Genomic DNA, 18,552 nt, shown 5'->3' on the forward strand with positions numbered 1-18,552 from the left:
TTTTTGCTTTTCGCCTCCATCAGAAAAGCGGCCGCCGCGGCCGGGAATCGAACCCGCGACCTCGTGCTCAGCAGCGCAACGCCTTAGCCACTGAGCCACCGCGGCGGGTATATGGGGTAGAATTAAAGAATTGTATAGAAAAAGTTTTATACGCTCAGGTAAGACAAACCTATGCTTGTTTATTATGCCTACAGTTTGGTAAACCTTTTTACTTACTGCTTCGACATGCTTATTCTAACCAAGATTACTTGAAAGATGAACCCCTAGGACTTTAAAAGATTCCACAACCTCAATGTGTTCAGTACCAAGTGTTATTTTAGGCGAAGGGACAATTTTATTTTTTGTACGAAAAAGAATTGCTTTTGTTTTTGCTCGGTTAATTGTTAGGGCATTCTGTTTTGTCCAGTTTAAAGAGTTGATATAGGCTGTGGTTGGAATTTGTTTCGATTTCGCTAGTACTCCTTCCTGTGACTAAGAGACTGGTGTCGTCTGCGTAACAAATTAACCAAAGTTCAGCCTTTTGGAATAATGTGTGAAGATCGTTTATGTACACACTGAAAAGCAGCGGCCCTAAAATACTTCCCTGAGGGACACCTGTGCTTAGGGTTTTTAATTTTGAAGAAAAGACGTTTAACGACACATGTTTTTTTTTTTAAGTTTTTTAAGGTTTTTAAGTAAAACGTAATCAAATTAGGTTCCGCACCATGCACTCCGTAGAACTGCATTTTTTAATCAAGATAGTATGGCTGATTGAGTGGAATGCTTTTGACAAGTCTATAGAAATCCCTAGAGTCAAACTCTGGCATCTGAAGCTAGGAACAATTATTTCCTTTTGTTTTAGTAGTGCAGTTTCAATTGAGCAATTTTTTTCTAAAGCCATGTTGAAAGCTGTTTAGAATTGAGTGTTTAGTGAAGAATTTAGTGAACCGGGAGTGCATCAATTTTTTTACAACCTTTGAAAATTTGGGTAAGATTGATATGGGCCTGTATACACCAAGCGCGGGGAGAGCTGTTTTTCAAGCTTATTAAGTACAGTGTTTTAACAAGTGTTTTAACATTGCAAAATTCGTCCATGAAACAATCATACGCTTCGCCCGCGGTAGATTTCGAATATACATTTTCCCATGTAGCACTCGCTAAGCTATCACTGAACCGTTGTAAATTCGCTACCGACATATCTCGAAAAACCCTGTTTTCATTGTTATCCTTTTGAGACGTCACAGCAGATATAAATATAGACACGGGTAGATGGTCACTTAAATCGACAGCAATGACATTAGCCTTCATTAAAGAGGTTTCACAATTGGTGATAAAGAAATCTAGAAGAGTGCAAGATGTTTCAGTTACTCTGGTGGCAGTTCTAAGAATGACATTGGAACCCTGCATAGCAATTATGGAGGACAGTGATTCCTTTCTGTTCCTGTTTTCGAGCATGTTTACGTTGAAATCACCGCCTAAGATGAGTTAAAGTTTATTTACTGTGGCAAATTCCAGCAAGCGCTCCAGATAGCTGGAAAAAGTCTGGAAATATTCACTAGGTGGTCGATATAGGCCGCCGAACATATGTCTACCATGAACAACTGCTACGGTCTCATAATCATTTGTTACAACTGTAAATTCCTTTTGATTTTCGCATGAAAGCGATTTGTTTGCCAAAAGAGATACACCTCCGCCCAGCTTGCCATTTCTGTTTACAAAGAAATGCGAGTAGACGGCTCGTTCATACATTTACGACAGGCCGTCGTTCCAGGTTTGAGTCAATATTATGACCTCAAAACCGAAATTAATTACAGAAAACAGTATTTCTAGTTATTCAATTTTAGATCGAGCTGAGCGGCTTCAAGTTGAAGAATAAGAGAGAGGAGATAACATTCTGACGAAATTCGGAAACTTTGAGGGGTAGAACAACCATGTTCGGTTTCGTTATTCGTTCATACGCGCAGGGTACTGTGGTGGGCCTCTGATTTCACCACAATAATTCGTCACCTGCTTTCTTTTTCAGAATTTTTTCATTTCAATGCCAAGCGAAACGAAAACCATTTTCAGAGGCCCATTCCTTTGCTACGTTTAGAAGTCCTTGGTTTCGCTTAGACATGTTCTCAAATATGAACGCACCATTTTTTGCTTCCTTTAGTTTTCCACGTTTGCTCGGCCATAACTCTCGATCTTCCTGGCGGTTGTAGCGAACTATCACTGCCGGTATTTTATCTGGCTTTGCGGGGAGGCGGTGAATTGCCGTGACGTCAGTATGAGCAAGCTGGGGAACGTCAAGGACAGTGGCAAGCTCGTTTATCTTGAGCAGCAAATCTTCTTTAGGCGCGACGGGTAAACCGTGAAATAAGTTTAAGCGCCTGCTACACCACTCTGGGTGATTTACTGCTTCTTGTACTTCGTTATTCACTCTGGCCCTGCTTCTTTCTCGATATTTTCCACGCGCTTCTTCAAGGATTTTATGTCCTTCTCCTGGCTATCCAGGCGCTGCATAGCCTCGTCAAATTTCAGGGACGTGTTGTGAATTGAACACTCCATTTCATGTATGGTTTGCTTCAGAGGAATCAGTTGGTCCAGCATTCGAATGACCGTAGCCAATTTTTGTGACAGGCTGCGCGAAATAGTCTCCTTACCTGGTGTGTCTTCCTCGCTATCGCCTAATTTAGCCTCCCGACAGTCAGAACATTTCCAATGTTTTCGAACGGACGATTTTTTCGAGCGAAGGGACGATCAGTCACATCGCAACATGATCCTACATGGTAACTGCTAGAGCATTCGTTACACAGGATAACTGAGTCACCTTTTCCGTACAGTTTGTTGCAGGCGGGACACACATTATCAGACATGGCATAAATACACTAGAGGCAGCAGCAACGAACGGGGAGAAGGGCGAAAACAGTTGCAGGTAATTTCCCACTTTTGTCAAACTAATCTCCAAAATTGAGAAACAAGTCGTGGTTACTTGATGCCGCCCGTCCGCCGTCGCTGCTGCCAAAAGGTAGGTTTTAAACATACCGCGTCGACCTCACAGCCATGCGCAGCCATGCCACGCACGGCCTAGCGAGCCATCCTCCATTTGCATCCTCCTCGCTGGCCAGCGTGGAAGAGCGAGCGGGCGAGCGGGCCACGTCAACGCTGATGCCTACGCGGTGCCTACGGTGATGTCGCAGGACGAACCGACGCAAGCGACGACGAAAATGCCGAGGTCTCCAATTCAGACACGTTCGTAATGCCAACAACGACACAGGCACTCGACGCGGTTGACCTTCCACGCCGTTTCTGCGGCCCCCATGACGACACCGAAAACTGCATCAACGCAGTGGCCACATCTAAAAAGGAAGTCTTCGGCTAGACATTTCCGAAACAAAGGAGCATCACGGTTTTTTTTTCTATCTATGTCTAGCGGATAATAAAATAGATTGATTGTGGGGTTTAACGCGCCGACGCAACGCAGGCGATGAGGCGCGCCGTAGTGGAGGGCTCCGGATTAATTTTGACCACCTGGGGATCTTTATCGTGCGCCGAAATCTCGTACACACGGGCGTTTTTGCTTTTCGCCTCCATCAGAAAAGCGGCCGCCGCGGCCGGGAATCGAACCCGCGACCTCGTGCTCAGCAGCGCAACGCCTTAGCCACTAAGCCACCGCGGCGGGTCGGATAATAAAATAGACAGTGTGCGCATTGTGCAAGGAAAATATTTGTTTATTTGTTTTCTACTCAATTTCTGTCGCATGTGTGATGGCGTAGCAGTACAGTAGGAGCTGCGAGGCGGTTTCCTTCTTTGCATGCTTATAGTTGTGCACCCAACCGAGTGTACAGTGCCCTAAACTGTTATAGTTGATAAAACGAAATAATTGATCTAACGAAATAATTACGGCTCCCCTTCAATGTTGGTGTAATGAGGTTTGAGTGTACATCCACGATTTTAAATCATTTAAACCACCCTTTTTCTGAGCGCGTTCTGTTCACGAGGGAATGAAGCCTTTGAATAACTGGCCCACCTGGAAGAACAGTTGCGCCCCCACGGGATATGAGCCACCCATGCGACAGAAATATAATGATACCAACCACAAAGTATATACGCAGCTCACTTGGGATTTCTGATTGACGCAACACAAGTCTGTCCATAAGGCATACGATTAAAGTGGTTCAAGCAACAAAAGCGCCAAGCAATTTGTTGCGCGTATCTTCAAATATGTTTGTGCTATTACCATAAGGGAGTTTTAAGAACCTTTTACTGAAAATGCAAGTGTTCTATTTTCATGCACCCATTCTTCCGTAACAAGCAAACCAAATGCGGCCGTGTTCAAAGTAGGGCATTTTTATACTACACGAGCCACAATAAGTGTAGAAGTTATGTCTACCTACGCCTTTTAATTAGGAATACCATGCACAGTAATGATTGATAAACAGTTTTTAAAATAAGGTTTCAGATAGCTTGAATTGCGACTGCGATATGCATGCAAAATTTGGGAGGCGCTTCGGCTAACAGTAATAGGTAGAAGGTTTTTGTCCGTCCGTTCGTTCGTTCGTCCGTCCGTCCGTCCGTCCGTCCGTCCGTCCATCCATCCATCCATCCATCCATCCATCCATCCATCCATCCATCCATCCATCCATCCATCCGTGGTCGATCCGTCCGTCCGTCCGTCCGTCCATCCATCCATCCATTAATCCATCCGTCCGTACGCCCATCCGCCCACCCGTCCACCCATCCATCCATCCATCCACCCATACACTCATCCATCCGTCCATCCGTGCGTGCGCTCGACCGTCCGACCGTCCGTACTTCCGTTCCTCTGTCCGCCCGTCCATCCGTCCATGCACTGTCTACGCCTCAGCTAGTGAACGTTACATTTTGAAGCGGGGATGGCACGCTAACCTGACCTACGCTACAGCCGACAACATGGCAATTCGCAACCGAATATAACATTGGACGCTAAACACGTTGTTGCACGGAACCAAAACGAAACTGGTTTGAACAACTCTCCAAAACTAAACCACAACAACTACATTCCGGCACATGTGGTTGTTGCCAATAATACAAGTATTTACGAAAATTTCTCCCAAAGAAAAAATGACATCGGCACACCACACCCGAGTGCGTATGCATGAAATTTTAAATCTTGGATGTCGTCTAATCCCATCGCAAGGCAAATACCCGTCAGTCCTGTAGTGGTTGCGGCCGCCGGTGCTGTTTCTGATTTCGGGTTTTATCAGTTAAATACTACTTTATTGACCGGATAAACGATGCTAAATGTGTTCATTTGCAATGCAATGCAACGTCTATGCAATCCAAACACAAACAAAAGTCTCACAAAATCACTTCAGAGACCATTTATTGAAACACTGAGATGAATTGTAAACATTGTGAGATTACTTGTGGATATCAAATTCTGGAGCCCCATAACCATGTTTTGAGTACTCTGGGTGTGTTTACGTGAAGTTATTAAGTAGAAAAATCAATTCCGCCGTTACGTTTTTTTCTGAATGCTTCTTTCCATTTCCCGTGACGTTTCCTTTCAGGTGAACTCGTCTTCCAACGCGATTAGACGCTGTTTGACATTTTAAATTTAATGCATACTCTCTTGCATTTTTTGAGCGCTAATTTTTGTAGAAAAACTTTAGCATTATTGGCAACAAATGTAATTTTCAGATTGTAGGCATTCTGGTTTATCTTTGGAGGTTTCTTCAAACCAGTATGGGTTTTGGTTCCGCGTGCAGCACGTCCATGGCCTCTCACGTTATCTATGATCGCGCATTAGCCATACATAAGGAATCGTCATGACCCGCTATTCAGCCGTCGTCATTACCGACGGCTGAATTGGTGCGGAAAAGCCTCCTAGCACCGCTTCTAGCTAGCAAGTACCGTTTGATGTTGCGAGGAAGGTCGAGGCGAGGTGGACGCAGTAGCTGAACGCTGGCGCTCCGGTTCTTCGGAAATGGTGGACAATGGGACGTTTCTCTCGCACGTTCGCAACTCACCGACACATCTTTTCTCCTTAGTATATACCGCGTTATCGGCCAACAGGCCTATTAGATACAGAAGGTCTATAAAAAGAAGGCCTCCGCCCCTGGATTTGAACACACTCAATGCGACGCCATTAACGTTGTGATTCATTGGATTAGGCTAGGGGAACATGCAACGAAGCTTACAAATAACAAGTTTAGACGTAGAGACACACGCCGTTTCTGTCTACTGTCTACTTGTTGGATTGCAGGACGTGGAGTTGCTAAAGTGAGCATTTCTGGAATTACGTTTGTTCAGTAAGCTTTCCCCAATCCCAAATTTTTTTTAATCACAGCCACTGCACTTCTTCAAGCAGCAATATCGATCCGGAGTGCGAAGCCATGCTGAAAGCCGGTCTGCTATTTCATCCTTCGAAAATATTTTACGGTTTATGATAAAAGCTTCTGTTGATATCGTTTACTGATCACGTAAATTAACTTCTCTTTTATTTGGCTTTCCATTTTCTGCGTGCGTACCAATCGCACAGCCATGTGCAGCATACGGGTTACTGCATGGGCAGCTTACAGGGTAGTGTAATAAATCAATAAATGAAATTATTCTTGCTCGCTAGAAACGGTGCTAGGAGGTTTATCCGGTTCATCTCTGCAGTCAACAACATCTGAATAACGGGTAATGGTGACTCCTGAAGTATGGCTAATGCGCGATCACAGGTAATGTTGTAAGATATAGACGTGTTGCACGGCGAACCGAAACCGAAACTAGTTCGAATAATTCTCCAAAAATAAACGACAAAACGACAACTACATTCCGACACCTGTGCTTGTTGCCAATTTCGCTAAAGTTTTTTGTAAAAATATATATAATTTACACAAAAGCGGGTGCGTATGTATGAACTAACTTGGAAATCTCGGTCATCGTCCATCACATCGCAAGACGAGTTCGCGTCATTTCACGTCACTGCAGCAGTGTTTGCGGGCACCAGCGACATCGCATGGTATTTTTCTTTTTTCAGGCTGCATAACCTGAATACTGTGGTAGTGACTGCACAAAAGACGAAAATCATGCTTATTTAAGCTCGTCAGTGCATCGCAAACACAAACAGAGGTTCGACAAATTCAAGAAAGTGGTTGTTTACGACTTAGGAACCCATTTAGTACTACTCTGTGCAGCAGTCTTAAAATTCCAACTTGTTTTCTTTTGTGTTTGCGAGTGAAATGCTTACCGGACTCTTCATGGGCTCCACTGTCACCAACCAGTTCAATCATTGGCGGAAAATGAAGCAAGTCCCAGATATGTGTGACCCTTTGGCGCGAATGTCACAGAAGTGCAACGGCATTGTTATCTTAGCATCCAATGATATTAGGAATGCATTTTTGTAACAATCTCATTTGTAACCATTTTATTTCTAGAATTTATCAGTTCAATGTAAGAATAAGGCACTGCACTACTGAGCACGAAGTTTCGGCTTGTTTCCTGGCAACGATGGTCGATTTTCTATTAAGCAAAAACAAGGCAGCAGAACAATAAATCAACACAAGCAAAAACGTCCATGTAGCTCAAGTGTGGCGCAAGTTCAATATCAATTAAGCGTCATTACATTAGACCGTAGCCCCTTACCCTCCGCCCTCGCATGGCTGTCCGCAAAGCCTCGCACTATCTTGTACTCGGAAATTTCTAGTTTTTAATGATTTTTAAACTTTCACAATGTTTGTCGTCCTGAGATCACTTTCCGCCTTCCGCTCATGTAAACACTACAACTGTACTATGATGAGCAACTTTAATGGACCTTTTCCCAGTAGCCCTCTGCGCATGCGCTACTTTCACTTCCAGCGACCGATCCGCCATTATTGGAGGTCAAAATGTAAACGAAACGGCACCATGTTGGATTAGTCAGTTGCGAGCGCCGAGGGCCGAGCGGCCGAGCCATCAAAGTGTTGCGCTGTTTTCTGAGCTGTGCTATCTTCGTCTTTTTTGTCCATTTTCATCGTTTTTTGCTTTCGCGCTCTCACTTGAACGTTGTTCGCGTCGGTCATTGTGTGCTGTTTTCGTCGCTGCCTAAGACAACGAACGTGCGTGTGCTTCCGAAGGGCCACCTGCTGCGGAATGCCGCACTCTTGTACTGCGGTAGACTGCGCGAACTGCTCCCCTAGCGGCTGTGGCTTGACATTTTGTCTATTCCCATCGGAGGAGCAACTGCAAGCGCGGCGGCAAAGATAGATCAGCGCGTTGCTTCGCTGCAACACGCGCGTCTGCAGCGGCCACTTTTATACACGTGGGTCAAAAGCAGCTGGTGCTGTTTACGGCTCGATTCTCTTTTACGGATACTGAACTTCCGTGCGCGGTGACCCTCCCGTTAAAGTCGTTCGATGGCTTTGATGATGGTTGGGTTTTTTTGGCGCAAGGCCAGCTGGGGCAAAGAGCGCCAAACAAAGGGAGGCTCAGTGCGAACGCAGTTACGACGCCCACAGTGCATCGCAGTGACGGGCTAATGCACGACGTGCTCTAAAGGGTATGCCCCAGCGTATGCGTGGAGCACGAATCACTAGTTTTGTCTCTCTTTGATCGCAGGGCAGCCAGAGTGACTGATAACACAGCCCGAATACGTGCCCTACATCTTCTGGGATAGGCCAGCACGTGCCGAAATCGTGCAGCAGTTTCAGCTAGAGCTGGTGAAGCAAGATGCAAGAACGCCAGGTATATTTCACTGATGTTCTCTCGCACTCCTTCGCGCTAGAGCCGCCTGTATTTCTTGAGGGTTGGTTTATCACAAGTGGCTCTTTTCTAGACCGTAGGCTGCAGTTCTGCCGGGCCAGGTGCAAGCGCCTCCGCGTCAGCGCCGGACACTGCAGGTGACGATTCATAAAGCATGTTTTCGTTGCGTTGTGATTAAAAGTGACTCTTTTCTATACCGTAGGCTGCGGCTCACCCGTGACAGCTGCAAGCGCAGCAGTGTCAGCGGAGGACACCAAAGGTGACAACACCACATTTTGCATTGTGACGGAATGCATCTCCATTTTTACAATTTGGAGCGTGCGTGGCCTGAGCAAGAGGTTCTGACATGTACCAGGTGTCACTTCCCTGCAGTGACATAGGCTACTGATGGCTAAAATAACTCTGGTTTTTTTGTTTGCAGGACCGCAGTTGGTAGTCCTATGCTTATACTAATGAGAACGACATTTTAGTGGTTGTGCCCTTTCGGTCTGTTGTAAGCCAGCATTGGTGTACTGGGCTCAGTGTTCAGTGAACTCCAAAGACTTGAACACTCAATCCTTACGCTAAGGTCTACTTTCAATTCACGCTGGAATGACGCTGAGCGATCTGGTGGTAGTTTTTCGTTATTTCATTGTCAGATTTGGCGTTTAATGCACCGAAGCTGGACCTGGATCATGATGTGTGCCTGAGTGGAGTGCTCCGGGTTAAGTTTGACCACCTGGGGATGCTTAGTGTGCACTGGAATTTCACCACAACTGCTTGTGCTTTTCATCTCAATGTGAAAAGCAGCCACCGCGGCACGGATTGAACTCGCGTCATTGGGCTCAGCCACTGAGCCACCACGTGTTGTTATTGTATTGTCAGGGGCAACAATTGAATTACCAGTTCCAATGCAAACTGTAGATTTGACTACACGAATTGTACAAACATCTCTGTGATGTACGCTGCCTGGGTAATGTCTGATGATTCAGTGCCCTCAAATTGCTTTTGGGACGTCCTCTGGTGGGTGCAGCATCGACAGTGGGCACCCATTCTACGGGCACAGTTTGTCCGGTAGGTTAGCGTTGAAACTGCATGCAGTCTTGATTGGGTAGCCAAATAAATCCGTGTTTTTAGCATGCACAGTCAATTTAATGTTTTCTTCTGACTGTTCATGTGCGCTGTGTTCTTTTCAGGTTCGAAGAAAAATCTCGAGGAGGTTCGAGGTGATGTGCAGGGCAGCGCCAATACAAGTAAGAAGTGTTTTAGATTACACAATAGGATTGTTTCCTTTTCTAGAAACAGTCTTTATGTTGTTCTTATTTTCCACTGCCTTTGTTTGCTAGGTGCGAATTCTACTGGGTTATCTGCTGCTGAACTTGGTAAGACAGTTTCTGAAATATAACTTATCTCGTGTGCTACCTTACTTGTTTCACTTGTGCTGAAGCCTTGCGTACGTAGGTGCTTGTTTCTCACCTCCATCAAAAAAAAAAAAAAGAAAAACTGTGGCTGGTCATTGAACCAACGTCTTAATGCACAGCCTGCTATGGATTGATTTTTCCAGCCCCCGTAGGCTGCAGCTAGTAGCAGTCCTTACTTAAATTTTGGAAGACGCTTTCTGCTATGCAAGTACTAAATCTTTAATTTGAAAACTTTTTGGTACTGGATTTTGAGAAGTTCTTGCTGAAATAATTAATGTGTCATCGTGCCTGATCAAGAAATGCGCCGCACCTGTGTAATATTTCCACTGCCGATGCTTCCCTGGCACTGCTGGAGGTTCATGCACCTTGCGTGGCGTCACTTGAAAGGGAGCTGGCCGCTACAAAGGCGCAAATGCTCCAGTCACAACACGAGGTTGAATACTGGAAGGAGTTGTACTACAGAACGCGGGGCCGACTGCTGAACCTGACCCTCATTCGTGAGCCGAGCGAACGCCAATATCACACTGGTTTACCACCGTTCGCGGTGTTTGAAGCCCTGCATAACGCGGTTGCAAACGGTATGCCTTGCCCCAAGAAAAGGCCTGAACCAAAGTTGAGTCATGCGAAAGAGTTCCTTATGGTGCTAGTACGCTTGCGAACGGGCCTTCCGATTAAAGAGCTTGCGCGTAACTTCCGGGTAACAATGTCGCAGTGCAGCAAGACATTATCGAAGTGGGTTCTGTACATTCAGGCTGCCCTTAAAAGCATTACAAGATTCCCAACACTACACTGTCTGAGGTTCACAGTGGTGGTCCCAGGGGGGGGGGGGGGGGGGAGGGAGGGGCGAAGAGGGCGATCGCCTTCCCCCCCTCAGCTTATTTTTTAAGCATCCAACTTGTGAGAGGTCGCAAACGTGTTCCGACCGTCAGAAATGCGGGCACGAGTCAGCGATTGCACCGCCTAAGGGGCGCCAACAACCGCTGTGCCGCCAAGTAATTTGTGCGCAAGCGCGTTACACTGTATACGCGCACACGCCGGCATGGTTATCACCTCCCCGCAGTACTGGCGCAAGGAGGGGAGCGGTTCTTTGTCGCGGCTGCTGCCATGGCCGCCGAACCATGTGCACTTGTTTCGAAGAAGTCGCTCCCTTTGCATGTTGCCGATGCCTGGGGCGTCGGCAAAACAGCCGGCCGGCCCCCATTTGCCGCCTTTGCCGATGCCTACACACGTGTTGGGTTAGCGCGGCTTCCCTGTGTCCCGCTGGACTGCAGGCCGCCCGCTTCCCCACCGGCCGCCTCCTTTCCAGCTTCGTCACCGCTTCTACGAACTGTGTGTGTGCGTGCGCGCAAGGCTAAGACGCACTCCGAGCACAGTGCGCAGGCAGCTTCCGAGGCTACACAGGTGTGTTCTTTTGCCGCTTGCGTATCGGGGGAGGGTCCTGTCATCACGCGGCCTTTCGGGACATTCCGCGTGCGTCAAGACGAACGGTTTTAGGCCATCGACTGATTTGTAGCGGCGGTTCCACCTTTGACGTGACGTTATGCGCAGAGCGCAGGCTTGGGGACAAGTCAAAGATCCTCGAGGAGGATCTTTGCCTCTTCGCCCCTCTTCGCCCCTAGCCTCTTCGCCCCTAACTGATTTCAGAAAAAGGGGACCGCTACACCTGTATGCTGCGGATCATCGAATAATATTGACAAGTGTCCTCTTATTTCTTTTTTTACTGCTTTCTTTCCTGTTTTTTTACTGTCTTTTTATACTATTTTTTTCCGGTATCGAAATTCGCTCACACCCCCCCCCCCCCCAAAAAAAAAAAAAACCAGTCGCTGGGACCTCTACTGGCGATACCTGCCGCTACATTGAAAGGGCTTCGAAGAGATACGGATAGTCATTGATTGTACCGAAATCAAGATTCAGAACCCGAGTGCTATGGAAGTGCAAAAACATACCTTCTCCCCGTAAAAGCACGACAACACGCAGAAGGTGTTAATTGTAGCCACACCTGATGGCTACATTTGTTTTGTGTCGAGAGCGTGGGGAGGGTCACAGTCAGACCGCGAGGTCGTCATCAAGAGCGACCATGCTGAGCCTGTTTTACCCTGGCGACGCAATTATCATGGACAAAGGGTTTAAAATTTCTGATGTTCTCTCTGCTGGCGTCAAAGTCCACATGCCGCCATTCAATAGGCCGTCACAGGGTCAAATGAGTGCAGCAGATGTGTTGAAAACTCGTCATATAGCAAGAGCACGTGTCCACATCGAACGAGTGATGCGTCGCGTGAAAGAATATTACATTCTTGAAACGGGTTGCTACCCACTAACCATGACCGATGTTGTTGACGCAGTTGTACAGTCATCTGCTTACTTATGCAACTTTCGTTACAAGCTGATCTAATGCAAACATAAAACGCCCATCCACCCTGACTTCACAAGACTGGATTTTCCGTATTACCGCCAGGACGTCAATTCCAGGAACCCCTCCCATTGTTTGCTTTGAGGCTTAGGCCAAATGAACCTGCCCTAGGTCTTCGATTGATTGTAATGGTTAACGAGCCGATGCAACAAAGGCGATGAGGTACGCAATGGTGGAGGGATCCAGATTAGGTTTGACCACCTGGGGATCTTTAGCATGCGCCGGGATCTCGTACACACGGGTGTTTTGCTTTTCGCCTCCATCAGAAAAGCGGCCGCGGCGGCTGGGAATTGAACCTGTGTCCTTGTGCTCAGTAGCTCAGCGCCTTAGCCACTGAGCCACCGCAGTGGGTTGGCCAGGTATTCTTTATGTGACGCATTTCAGAGCAGAGAAAGCATCTGTTTTTGTTTCTGCCAGAGCACTCGGGAGTATAGTTGCATTGGTTTCCAATAATTTTTCCCCGCAGTAGCAGTGTGGTTAGGTGTCTGGCAGCCAAGAAGTCAGACGATATAATTGGGGCACCGTGATCAGGGTCGTACGTGTAAATGACAGGCTGGTAATTCATGACTGCATTGACCTCAGAGCACTGTTGAGATTGACGAAGCCTAGGCTGTGAGGGCTGATGGTTTTCTTTGAAGCCAATGTGACGCTCCGAACCATTCTCTCTTAGAAACGTCCCCATTATGCGCTCGTTCTGCTATGAACTTCCACTCAATAGAGAAATTAGGGAACTAGCTCTGGAAATCAAAGTGCCGCAGGGCCTTCCGAAAATTCCCATGTCCCTAGAGGCGCACTTGAAAGTCAAGGCATGGTCCGAGTAAACTTCGTGGCATAACCTCTGCATGACACAAAGTCACGAAAGGCATGGATGAAAGTTCTTGGGCTCATAACTGAAACAAATTCCAAATTCACTCCACACGTCACTGCACAGGTAAACAACACTATGGGGGCTCTACCGTCTGGGGACTCTACCCAGACTATGGGGACTATGGGGACTCTACCTCTACAAAAAGGGGGCCGGCAAAGTCAATGACGACCACCTCATAAGGACCTGTTTGACTGTCCGGTCGAAGGGAAGGAGTCCGGTGTCGTCTTCGATTAAGTATCATTGCACCGCTGGCACACAACACGAGACCGCATCACACTTTTCAAGAGTTAGCGTTTGTTTGTTTGTTTATTTATATTTTATTATTATATATTAATATTTTATTATATTATTATTATTATTTTATTATATATCATTTATATATTTATTTACTCAAAGGCTCCAGGGGGGTATTACATGAGGGGTGGGCAAACACATCAGCAGCATTGCAAAAAATACAAAGAAGACGATTAGTCAAGATAAGTATTTTCAATGGCACTGTTGAATTTGTCGTTACTGTTAATAGCGGCAATGATGGCGGGAAGGTTGTTCCATTCGTGCGCAGTGAAGATAAAAAATGTACCTTGAAAAGTTGTGGTCCGGGTGCGTGGGACATACGCGGCGTTGGGGTGAGAATGATGCGCTGGAACTATAATCTGGTTATTGTGGGGGAGAGAGTAAAAAAAAATTAGCGCCAATCCACTCTGTGAATGTGTTTGGAAAGAAAAGCTGTAAACGGCACCCACAACGATTACCAATGCGACGTCACATAATTCCCTGACGTCACTCTACAAATAGTGAAACCAGAGAGAAGTGAAATGCACTTAACCACACCCTCTGTTTAACAAATCGTAATTTTTCGTGTCCGCAGTTAAAAAATTTGCTGAGCGCGGGAACGTGAGCACGCACGTCAGCACTTGGTTTCCAATCGGCTCACTTGATCAGTTTTGTTGGGGTTGTAAATATGTCTTGTGAAAACGTACCTACTGCATTTGCTCCCACAGCATAAATTAAAATGTCGAGGCGTCTTTTCTTGATTCCAAGTAGATGGCTGACTATTGTAGGCTTTCCCGCAGTTTCAGTAGCGTAAGACGTGTTCGGGTATGCTTTAAACATTATTGAGCTATAAGGGATCCCGTACTGGGGAAAATAAATGGAAAATAAATAAATGGAACGGGAAGCAGCCGAAGACAAGCGGAATGTGCAGTGTTTGCCTTGCCTTTTTTTTCTTCTTAAGTACAGCTTGTTTCTCGTTATAATGTCGATAAAAATGTAAAGCTCTTGTCACTAAAGCGTAAGAGTAGAGCGAAGTTGGATTTCGCATGTCAAAGAAGAACATTAACGGTGTGCGGTGGTCGTTCACCGGCGCCTTTCCAAGCAAAGAGTAGCAGACGACGTGCCGAGACCGATCTCAACGCTACCGCAGCGCCACCGCCTGGTCGGCGGCAGCACCGGCCGACCGGCCCGCGCCGCCGTGCTTGGAAGGCCGCGCTCTTTGCCAACTGACCTAATCTAAAAACGTTGGCTTGAAGGGGCAGCCCTTTGGCCACGTAGACGGGTCGGGTCGCCCAGGCGCCTAAAACACTCTGCGTCAACAGTTACACAAAAAGAGGAATACGAGTCATACTTGGTTAAGGCGTTTGCACGACAATGGCGTGACTTAGACATCCGACAAGTGGGCCAGCAGTTGCCCAGATGTCGTGCTAGCCGAGTCCGACAACTTTGAAACAAAGATGGCCCTGGTGCTCGGTGGTCGGCGCACCACAACCAACTCGGAAGCTTCCGATCCACCAACGCGAGGAGGGCTTCTTTTCTTCAGTAAGCTCGCCGGCGGGTCATTACTCGCAGTGTCGGACCGTAGAGGCGCAGGCAAGGGCAGTCCGCAGGGGAACCAAAATCACTCGTCGCCGCAGCTGGTTAACTGCTGAAGCGTTCTACGAATGCCGAAGCATTCGTCGAGAACAGGAGGGGGCCGCCTTCGCAAGCTGCACCAGCGGCGGCTGCGGTGAACGACGCTACCGGTGACGTCCCCGAAGCCTGCTGACCGTGCCACGCTACCGGTGACGTCACCGGTAGCGTGGCAAGGTCAGCAGGCTTCGGGGAAGCAGGCGGGGAAGGCGGCGGACGGGCGAGCTCGGCTCGCAGGCAGCGAACCTCCTCCCCACAACGCTTTTCCCCCCTTACCAGACGGTGGGCACTGGGCTGCGGCGCTGGGCAGCTCCGACCTTTCCACCCAACGGGTGGTCACGGCGAGGGCTGCTGCGGTCACCGGTACGCCGGTCACCACGCCCCCCTGAGGGGCCTTAAAAGGGGCACTGGCACAAAATTTTGAAGGCGAGATAACTTCGGAGATAGATTGGTGGGAACACATATACATCATCTGCAAAATATCAGCGGCGAATACAGCCTAGAGCATATTTAAAATCAATTTTAAAGTGTGCGAAACGCATCCGAGCAGCCAGCAGAGGACCACGCGCAATCGACATCCCGAGGATATTGTGTAAACAAAGAACATACAAACACGTCACGAGTTTGTGTTTGCCGCTTCCGCACTGACGGCGTTTTTCGCCGGCTCGCCCGGCTCGCCGCTCCAATTGGAGGGCCGGAGGGCGGAGCTTCTGCTCTCGAGAACGAACGACCCGATCGTTGGCGGCGGAGGCGCCGTGATTTCGTCAGCTCATCGGGCAGCTCCGGCGCGTGACCAAAGCTGGCCGTGACCAAAGTTGTACAGCGATTCCAGGCACTCTGTTTCTATTACTGTTTATAACCATTGGATGCGAAAACGCGCCGGAGGCACGAAAAGCCCACTGAGCTAGCCGCACGGTCACTGTGCAGGCGGCGGCCACGGCCGCGAAGTGGCCCAGGCCGGCGCAGGTAGCTCGAGTGATAGCTTGTTACCGCTGCACGAAATTTTCCCCAAGTCCCCAAAGGAGTTAATGATGCGATGGCGGGTTGCATTAAAAATTGTCATCTGCACTGCTTACGAGAGCGGCACTCGAATATCCGCCGCAGTGCTAAGCCGAACACATCTGTAGGCAGACCGGCCGGCTGCTCCCAGCGCACGTCTTGCCACCCACCGTCTCGAGCGTCGCGCGTCGTTCTTTAGCCGCGGTAGCATTTGCACTCGCAGCGCCTGCGTCACATCCACGGTCGCTTTTTAATTAAGCGCCTCACGAGATCAGTACGTGGGGGCATTCGCAGAAACTGCCGTCGATGCGGATTCGACAGTGCTACGGCGGCTCTGCTCTGTGATATCCCTCCGACGGTCACGTGGTCAGCTTTGTTCACACAAAATCCATCGTTTCGCGGCACTCGCTGAAACCGAAACTGCGACTGGCCGCATTGAAAATGCCTCTAATTAAACAACCGTCGCACGCTGAAGCAAATGAGGTTTTTATAGGTTATAAGTAGGTCACTAGCTACTTATCGCAACAAAAAAAACAAGATGCAAAATTTTTGTGTCAGTGCCCCTTTAAAGGCTCAATAAAATGTTTGTCCTCCTCCTCCTCCTCCCACAGGGAAGTGACGATTGCTGCCTGCTGGGCAAGCCCAGCCACATTGTCCCGTCGCAGAAGCCGGTTCTCCTCGCGCAGCTCCGTGACAACATCCCCGAGAAAAGAGAGGCTGGCGCAGGCTTCGGACAGGAGGTTCTTCAGGGCAGCTACCTCTGCGCATAGTTCCGCCGAAGGGACGAAGCTTGCTCCGACAGGGGACGCCACTCGTTCGGCCGGAACGCGCGCTGGCTGACCGCCTTGGCTGGTTTGCTCACCGGAGTCGCTTAGACCTAGCGGCTGACGCTGCAGCCACACAGAGATTGCAGACGAACGGCGGCTTACCGGAAATCAAACACTGCAGTTCCTCGTCCGGAAGAACAATGCACTTTCCGTGCATTGTTCTTCCTGCCGATTAATAATAATAATAATAATAATAATAATAATAATAATAATAATAATAATAATAATAATAATATAATGTTTATTTAAGCTCTTTTACATTCTAATATCCAGGCCGCATAAGTCAGAGTGGCTTGTGTGCGGGGCTGGGCAGTCTCGGCTAATACAAAGAGCCGAAAGAGAAACAACGCGGTGAATAAAAACAATTCTAAAAAAAGGCACGCAAAAAAGAACATAACAGCAAGAAAAAGAAAAAAAGAAAAAAATACCAGCAAGAAAGAAACACACTACGTTGCATGATGTCAAACCACTATAAAAGCATAAAGAATAAAAATGTTTGTTTTGGTTCACAAACTGCAATACAAATAAAAGGAGCGCAATCACATTCAAGCACGGTCTAAAACCACTGTCTTATTCCATAGCAGCTTCGCGGACCCGCGCCTTCAAGTATTTTTTGGCTTGGGAGGGACAGTTAATGCTTGGAGGTGCGTCAAGTTTATTAAAGTAAAAAGGAATGTGGAACGACCTTGTTTTCTTTCCATAGCCGGAAAGTACTCGAGGCAGCACAAAATGTTGAGTTTGACGGAGGCACCTTCTTTTTATATTATCAACTCTGAAAGGACTGTAAAAGAAATTTTTTAACGAGATATGAAAAATTAGTTGTTTTTTCACGTGTAGAACATGTGATTCTTTCATAACAATTTCTGTTCGATCTCCATGATGTCTAGTGCCATACGTAATATTGAGCGCTATTTTGTGCAGGATGCTATTAAGAGTTTCAGTTTATAGGACGATGCGTGTCCATAAATAGTTAGACCATATCTAATGATAGATTCTCCTAAGCATTTAAAAACCCTTCTTTTTACAGCGAGGCAACAAGCCGATCGAATCGCATACAAATGAACATATACTGCTCGCAAGCGTTTTGCGAGCTGTTCTATATGTAAATTCCAAGATAAAGTTTCATGGAATTGCAAACCTAAATACTTAACATCATGAACACGATCGACTGGACGGCAGGAGCAATTATGACAGGAGCTAGTATGCAGAAATACAGATGTGCTCTCGACAAAGATCCGGTAAGGGCTATGAAAATATATCAAATTGGTTTTGGATTTATTCAGAAAAATATGATTATTACTCAGCCAGTTCATCAGAAGACAAACATCCTCTTGCATAAGACGAGCACCAACATCATAATTCGAACACGGTAAAAGAAGAGCAGTATCGTCAGCATACATGTAGGGTTTGGCGTTCAGTGGCAAGGAAGCTAAGTCAATATAACTGTTAAATAAAAGTGGCCCCAGCACCGAT

The 18,552-nt window shown here is 47.3% G+C and overlaps 1 pseudogene; it reads left to right on the forward strand.

Moving 5' to 3' along the window:
• Positions 1–3,024: 3,024 nt before the first annotated feature.
• On the forward strand, positions 3,025–12,462 carry LOC144145196 (uncharacterized; annotated as a pseudogene).
• The last annotated feature ends 6,090 nt before the right edge of the window (positions 12,463–18,552 follow it).

This window comes from Haemaphysalis longicornis, unplaced genomic scaffold (genome assembly GCF_048455015.1).
Source record: "Haemaphysalis longicornis isolate Haplotype H1 unplaced genomic scaffold, Haemaphysalis longicornis Haplotype H1 scaffold_1, whole genome shotgun sequence".
Lineage (NCBI taxonomy): Eukaryota > Metazoa > Arthropoda > Arachnida > Ixodida > Ixodidae > Haemaphysalis > Haemaphysalis longicornis.